General features: G+C 48.2%; 1 protein-coding gene across 5 annotated transcripts in view; it reads left to right on the top strand.

Annotated features, from left to right (window-relative positions):
• The window catches only part of UBAP2 (ubiquitin associated protein 2), a 583,216-nt gene that overhangs the window by 368,723 nt on the left and 207,599 nt on the right, over nt 1–6,894 (top strand). The gene's annotated exons all lie outside the window — the stretch shown is intronic.

Raw genomic sequence — 6,894 nt, 5'->3', positions numbered from 1 at the left:
AAAGGAGAAGTAAAAAAGCCATAGCCGAGCTCAGAGGAAGCAAGGCAATCAGAGCAAAAACTCTCAGCTCTGCCAGTTCCCGTTTGTTAGCAGATCAAATTCTCTGCCTCTCTTGTCCAAAAGTATCAGCTCCAAAGTCTCCCTTGCACTCCCAGTGGAGGTGTTTCCAGGCTGTAAACAGACCTGCTCCCACATTCCCGGTGCTGTTTTACCCAAATTGCCTTCTGTCAAACTGCATCTTACTCTTCCCACCTGCTCCACACCATTCACCATCCCTGGAGGTTTTCAAGAGGTGTGGAGATGTGACACAGAAGGACGTGGTTAGTTGGCACGGTGGGGACAGGTTGGGGTTGGAGTGGATGATCTCAGTGATGATCTAACCTCAGTGATTCTATGATTCTATATCCTGAAGACAGGCCCCAGGAATGGTGACCTCAGGCTGCCGGCAGGTCCATCTCTCAGCCAGGTCGTTTGTAAGAACCCAGACAGCATTTTACACAGTAAGAACACTTGTGGTGGAGGCTCCCATCACCAGCAGTGACCAGCTGTCCTATCCAGAGGATTAATTTCCCTGTGTAAGTTTTATTCTATGTCAAGATATAAGAAAAAATGTTTTCTTTAAGGTAAGGGTAGTGAGGCACTGGAGCAGGTTTTCCAGAGAGGTGGTGGATGCCCCATCCCTAGAGACACCCAAGGTCAGCCTGGAAGGGCTCTGAGCATCTGATGAAGCTGCACTGATGAAGCTCACTGCAAGGGAGTTGGAACAGAAGACCTCCCTTCTATGGTTCTATGATCCTATGAAGATCCCGGTGAATGAGATTTTTGGGTTCCTTTAATATTCCAAGTGTCTGTACAGTTCTGGAGAGATGGAGCATCAGTGGGGCTTATCTCCTGTACAAGCTATGGACCCACACAGCCCATCTGGCCAGTTGTCTTTTGCAGATGCTGAATTCATGACCAAGAACTCTTTTCCTACTCCAGCCTCTGCAAGCACACTTCATACCCAATCTGCTTTCACCTGTACTGTCTTGTCTGCCTGAGATCTGAATTATCCCCATAGGCTGCTGGCAGCTGGATGTGGGACGAGCAGTGAAGTCAGTTTAATATCATTTTCCTTGTTATTATCTCTCAGCTTCTCCTAACAATTTGCTCGGATTTTTGTAAAACTCCTTCCCAAACAAACCCCTGCCCAAATCAGCCCCCGTGACCACAGGACTCTATTTATAACCAAGATCCCATTTAACAGATAAATGAAGGGAACTCGAGCAGGATTTAAGCTAAGCAGTTATCTGTGACTGGCGGACACGTGTGCCTCACATTGAATTTACTGGGGGCAAGGAAGGCAGGGAGGGAGGAGAGCAAACAGCTGCCTGAGCAGACAGATAGAAACTGGGGGCATTCAATCACTGTGTGTCTCTGGGAAACTTCAGGAGAGCAAAATCCTTCCCAGAATGTGGGGAGCATCCTGCTTTCTCTGGGTACCCCACAGGAACAGCATCACCTCTCTGCTCCCCAAGCAGTGTATCATTTGCAAGGGCTTTTCTTGTCTTCCTGGCTGGTTATTACCGTCTAAGACGATGCACTTAACAGGGTTGTGAAATCAGCCATAAAGTTTACTGCACTACATCAATATAATGCCCTGCAAAGTTAATATGGAGATACCTATTTTATAACAAGGACAAATAAAAACATCTCCCATTAGCCCCTGGCACAAGGAGCTTTGTTTCTGAAGGCCAGATGCTGCAATGAAATTGGTGGAGAATATTAATACGTGTATGTATGGAGCCACACACATATACATCCCAGTACATGTTTACATATATATACATATATAATGAGAGACTCCTGGCCGTTCTACAACCTTCGAGCACTTTATTTCCACACTGCAGGAGAGACTGGCTACAGATCCAGAGGCTCTGCTATTATACCATGTCAATTTTTCATCATCCCAGAGTCCCTTGTCACAGAAAATGGATAACTTTAAGCAAGAAATTGATCCAAGGTCAGAGTTAAACACGTGAACATAAACACAGCAAGGAGTAAAATGTTCCCTATGCAGAGCAGGGCTGTTAAGGGGCATTTGGGATTTTGAGTGTGGAAATACCTTTGGTGTCTCTAGGGAAGCAAGTTTCTGCCAGTCATGTTCCCACAGATTGAGGAGCTCCTGGACCATGTGTCCTCCTCCCCCTACCCCTATTCTGCCCGTCTCAACTTCTTGAGGCCAAACATCTCTGCAGTCCTGCTCCTGATCTCTCCAATTCCTCCTCCAGCACATCTCCCTGTTTTCTGTAGCATTCAGTTCAGCAGCAGAACACAATGGGAGAAAGAATGAGTTTTCCCTAGGTCTCTCCTAGTCTCTGCCCCAGATGCCAACAGCTAGCCCAAAAAACACCTGGAAGGTGAGAGCTTGGGAATTGTTTTTCAACTTGAGAGGGTGGATGAGGGCATCCTGTCTTGGCATTTTACTCATGCCTATGTACCCCACGTACATCACAGCAGCTCCTGAGTACAGAATGTGCCCCAAACATCTCAGCTGAAGCTCGAATCCTCATCATCTGTGGGATTAAACGCAGAGAGGGTGTTGACCCCCAGCAAGAAGTCCTCCCTGCTGCCCTGTCCTTATCCTTCATCCACCGTTACCCCCACATGTCCCTTCAGAGCTGGTGTTATTAGAGCTATTACAGTTTTCACTTCTATCATGAAGTGCTGAAAGATGTGAAATGGAAGGTATTAAACACAATCAGAGAGTGGAAAGACTGTGTCAGCCAGACCTGCAGGCATGATAAGAGGTTTTGCCCGTTTTCCCTCCAGATGATTGCTGCTGTCTGGCAGTGGCATGAGCTGGAGACCAAGAGAAAGAAGCAAGTGCCTGCGTCCAGCTCAGGAAGGACTGAAGGAAATGCCTTACCATGGGGCAAGTGCCTATGGAAAGTCCAGTGCCAGCCTGTTGCTAGCACGACATTAAAAGCCTCCGAGAAAAAAAGGCAGTGAGGTATCAGTTATACATCACCACCACCTGCTGGTACCACAGGAAGTGTCCCAGTCACCAAGGATCTGCTGGTATGGGACACCCCAAAAACCATCCAGCACCCCAAAAACCATGCAGCAATTCAAAGCTGTTGGATTCTGCAGGAGCGCTGCTGCCTGCACCAGCATTTGAAAGCATGTGTGCATCCAAATTCTGTGGTCAGGAAGAATCAGAGGTGGCTGGTGAGGGTAGGATTAAAGATTTAAAGAAAGGTGAAATAACTAAGGCCTTGCTTTCAGGGCTTGAGGAGAATAGGGATTGTCAGTTTGGCTTGCTCTAATTTTTCACAGAGATTATGAATTTGGTGGTGAGGGATGATAGCATTGCTGTGATGCACTTAGGCTCTTGTAAGCCTGTTGTTCTGCCCTCCCTGACAATGGTTAATAAACCTGAGCAACACTGAATCAATGTGGCACACCAAAAAGCAGCCAGTGAGAGGGCTCAGATATAACTTAGGGAGCTCCTCTGAGGGAGCATTTCTTTCTCCACCTTTCTTTTAACTTCCTTTTACATACTGGAATCTATAAAGTCTTCCATGATACTTCTTCAGCCTGAACAAGCTCAACCCTTAGCCTGTCCTCATAGCAGAGATGCTCCAGCTCTCTGAGCATCCTTACGGCCCCCTCTGAATCAGCTCCAACAAGTTCATGTCCTTCCTGTACCGAGGGCCTAGAGCTTGGTGCAGTACTGCAAGTGGGCCCTCATGAGGGAAGAGCAGCAGGGGACAATCACTTGTCCATGTCACTGGTGAAGTCATTGAATAGTATGGGTGCCAGCACAGACTCCTGAGGGACACCATTGGTTATTGGTTCCTACCTGGACATTGAGCCACTGACTATAACCTCTTGCATGTGGATATCCAGCCAATTTCAAATCAGATTTTAGGAAATATTTCTTCTCCAAAAGAGTGGTCAAGTATTGGCACAGGCTGCCCAGGGATATGATGGAGTCACTGTGCTGGAGGTGTTCAAGAACCATGGAGATGTGGCACTGAGGCACGTGGGTTAGTGGGCACGGTGGGGATGAGTTGGCAGTTGAACCAGATGATCTTAGTGGCCCTTTCCAACCTTAATGATCCTACGATTCCGCCATTCTAATAATTTGTCCCTCTAACAGTTCATCAGTCAAATCCACATCCCCAGTTTAGTGGCTTGCATGTTGTGAGGGACCAGACCAAAGGCCTTGCACAAGTCCATGTAGATGGCATCTGTTGTTCTTCCCTTGTCCCCCAGTGCCATCTCACTCCATCCTAGAAGGCAACCAGATTGGTCAGGCATGCTTTGCCATTGCTGAAGCCTTTCTTGCTGCCACCTGCCTTCCACATGCTTCCACATATACTCCAGGAAGATCAACTTCTCCAGACAATCAGAGAAATGCCAAAATCAGGCTTCTGCCTCTGCCCACCTCCCTCCTCTCTGCATCAGGCCCCTCTGCTCCTGCCCTTTGCCTCAATATGGTCAGGCACTTTGAACGGAAACACTTTTTCACCCAAAAAATGCCAGTTCATCAAAATACTTCCCAAGAAAAAGTCACTTCAGAGGAATTTTCAAAAATATTGTGGGGAAAAAAAAAAAAAAACAAAGACATGCAGTGGTTTAACTATCCTGTTTCAACAGCTTTAAATGAAAAAATAAATCTTTTTTTTTTTTTTTCCCCATGAGTGCCAAATGACTTTTCATTTAGAAATGGAAGATCATTATCATCTTTAAAAAAAAAAAAAATCAAATAGAAAAGGGTGACATCAAAAGAAACTCTCTGGAAAACGTTAAAGTGAAACAATCAGCTGGGTCCAAAGCAGCCGGCGGAGCTGGGCTGTGCCCTGCCAGGTCTCGCCATGGTTATAATCCCTACTTGGGGCAGGATGGGATTCCTGCATCCCGGTGAGCACCTCAGGGAAAAAGAGCCATGCTAACTTTGGGCAGCTCTTTCCAACTGGATTTTGCCTTCAGTTGGGGTACATGCTGGCAGCCCCCGGCTGTCACCCTCAGCCCTCAGCTGTTACAGTTTAGGCTGTGTGGGGAGCGGGAATGCCAGCAATCCAGCATCCAGAAGGGGATCCAGGCCCTGTTCAATATTGAAAGAAGAAGGGCTTTGAAAGGCGTACGCTCATTTTCCTGTTTCGTCCTCTGCCAAGAAAACCGGGGGGATGGAGGAAGGAGTGAACGGGTGGGGGAACAGTGGAAAAAATGTCTTGGCTGGGCCTTCTGTGCCTTTTATCTCATGGGCAGCCTGCCGAGGCAGGGTCTTCCCCTGCTGAGCCTGCTGGCAGATCAAACAGGAGTGGAGAAGAATTATAGCCCCCCCACAGACCCCTCCCGCAAGGAAGTGAGAAAAGGAGAGGAAGAAAGAGCAAACAGCCCCATGATGCCCACGGTGCTGTCCCGGCCAGGAGAACTCATTCCAACCTTCTCAGAACCCACAGGTGTCCCCCACAGGGACCCTGGGGAGATCTGGAGGTGAACAGAGAGGTGACCCATGTCCCCGTGGAGGGGAACAGCACTGCTGCATGGCCTGCAGCAAAAGGGAAGGTCCCAGCATCTCCCTGGGTCCTGCTATGCCTGCTTCGCCATCATGTCAGACCATTCTGAGCCAGCTTTGAGCAAACAGCGTAATTAAATGCTTTTATTCCAAGGACTCCCTCTGTGTGTTTGTGTATTTGTGGATTAGATGCTAATACTGTAAGAGGCTTTATTGCAACTAAATTGATTTCTTCTTTTTTTTTTTTTTCCCTCTCTTCCCTTTTCCTGTATTTTCTCCTTCCTTCTCACCAGCCCACGGGGACCATCGCCTTCACCAACCAACAGCAGAGTACAGACTGCAATGGGGCAGCGACCACAGCAGACCCCTAGGCAAGGAGAACTGAGGGTCTGATGCAGCATGGGGGGACATGGCTGCAGGGTACAGTGGCACTGTCCATCATACAAGCAATAAGGGATGCCTGCAGTGTACAGGCTGGTTAACTCAAAGGCTGCAGCAGATTTGGGAGGAATTCCTTGCCACGTAGGCTCAAAAGACACGAGTTGGCAGCACTCAGCATCACATGGGGATCACACCAGCCCACGGTGACAGGAAGATGAGAACACCTGGCCACCAGGAACACCCAGAGGATCCCAATAGCTCCTCAGTGCAGTCAGTAAAAGTAATGAGGCTAATAAAGGCAGTCATTACCAGGCAGCAATCTGTGTATCTCTCCAGGCTTCCCAGGACGAGGCACAAACTGACACTGCACCTTCCTTGTTTCTCTTTCCTTCTCTCCATCCCTCTCCCCTCTCCTTTCCTGGCCAGCAGGAGGGGAGGCCATAATTGAATGTGGCTGGGAGGAACGTGAAGCAAAAGGCTGTTGAAAAAGAGAAGAAATGAGGGTACCTGTGGGATTACATGAGCCAGAAAAATGCAAAGCCTGCTTCCAGCTGCCCATAAAATAGATGCCGTCTCCTCTCCCATTGGCAGGGTTTGGCTGCACACAAAAAGGCTGGGAAGAGGATTTTTATGGAAGTTATTTATAGGCTGGACGAGCAGCCATGTGCGTGCCCCGGATTTCAGCCTCATACCATGTGCTGGGCATGGCAGCAGCAGACCTGGGGACAAGCAGCAGGGCCGGTGACCAAGTCATGGCCATCCATGGGACTGTCCCTGTCACCCCGCACTGCTGCATCGCCAGCTCTGATGGATGTCCCCAAGGAGCCTTTCTTCTCCACGTCAACAAAATAGGTTTAAAAATGTCACCAAACTACATGCAAAGCTCCACAGTTGACACTTCAAGGAGCACATTTCATTAACTAAAGAATGGAGGGGAGAAAAGGGAGAGAGGAGGGGAGAAAAAAAAAAGAAAAAGGAAAGGAAAAGATTACCTTGCTGAATTAATC

The sequence above is a fragment of the Meleagris gallopavo genome, chromosome Z, assembly GCF_000146605.3.
Source record: "Meleagris gallopavo isolate NT-WF06-2002-E0010 breed Aviagen turkey brand Nicholas breeding stock chromosome Z, Turkey_5.1, whole genome shotgun sequence".
NCBI classification, from domain to species: Eukaryota; Metazoa; Chordata; class Aves; order Galliformes; family Phasianidae; genus Meleagris; species Meleagris gallopavo.
This window is presented reverse-complemented; position numbering and strand designations above follow the sequence as displayed.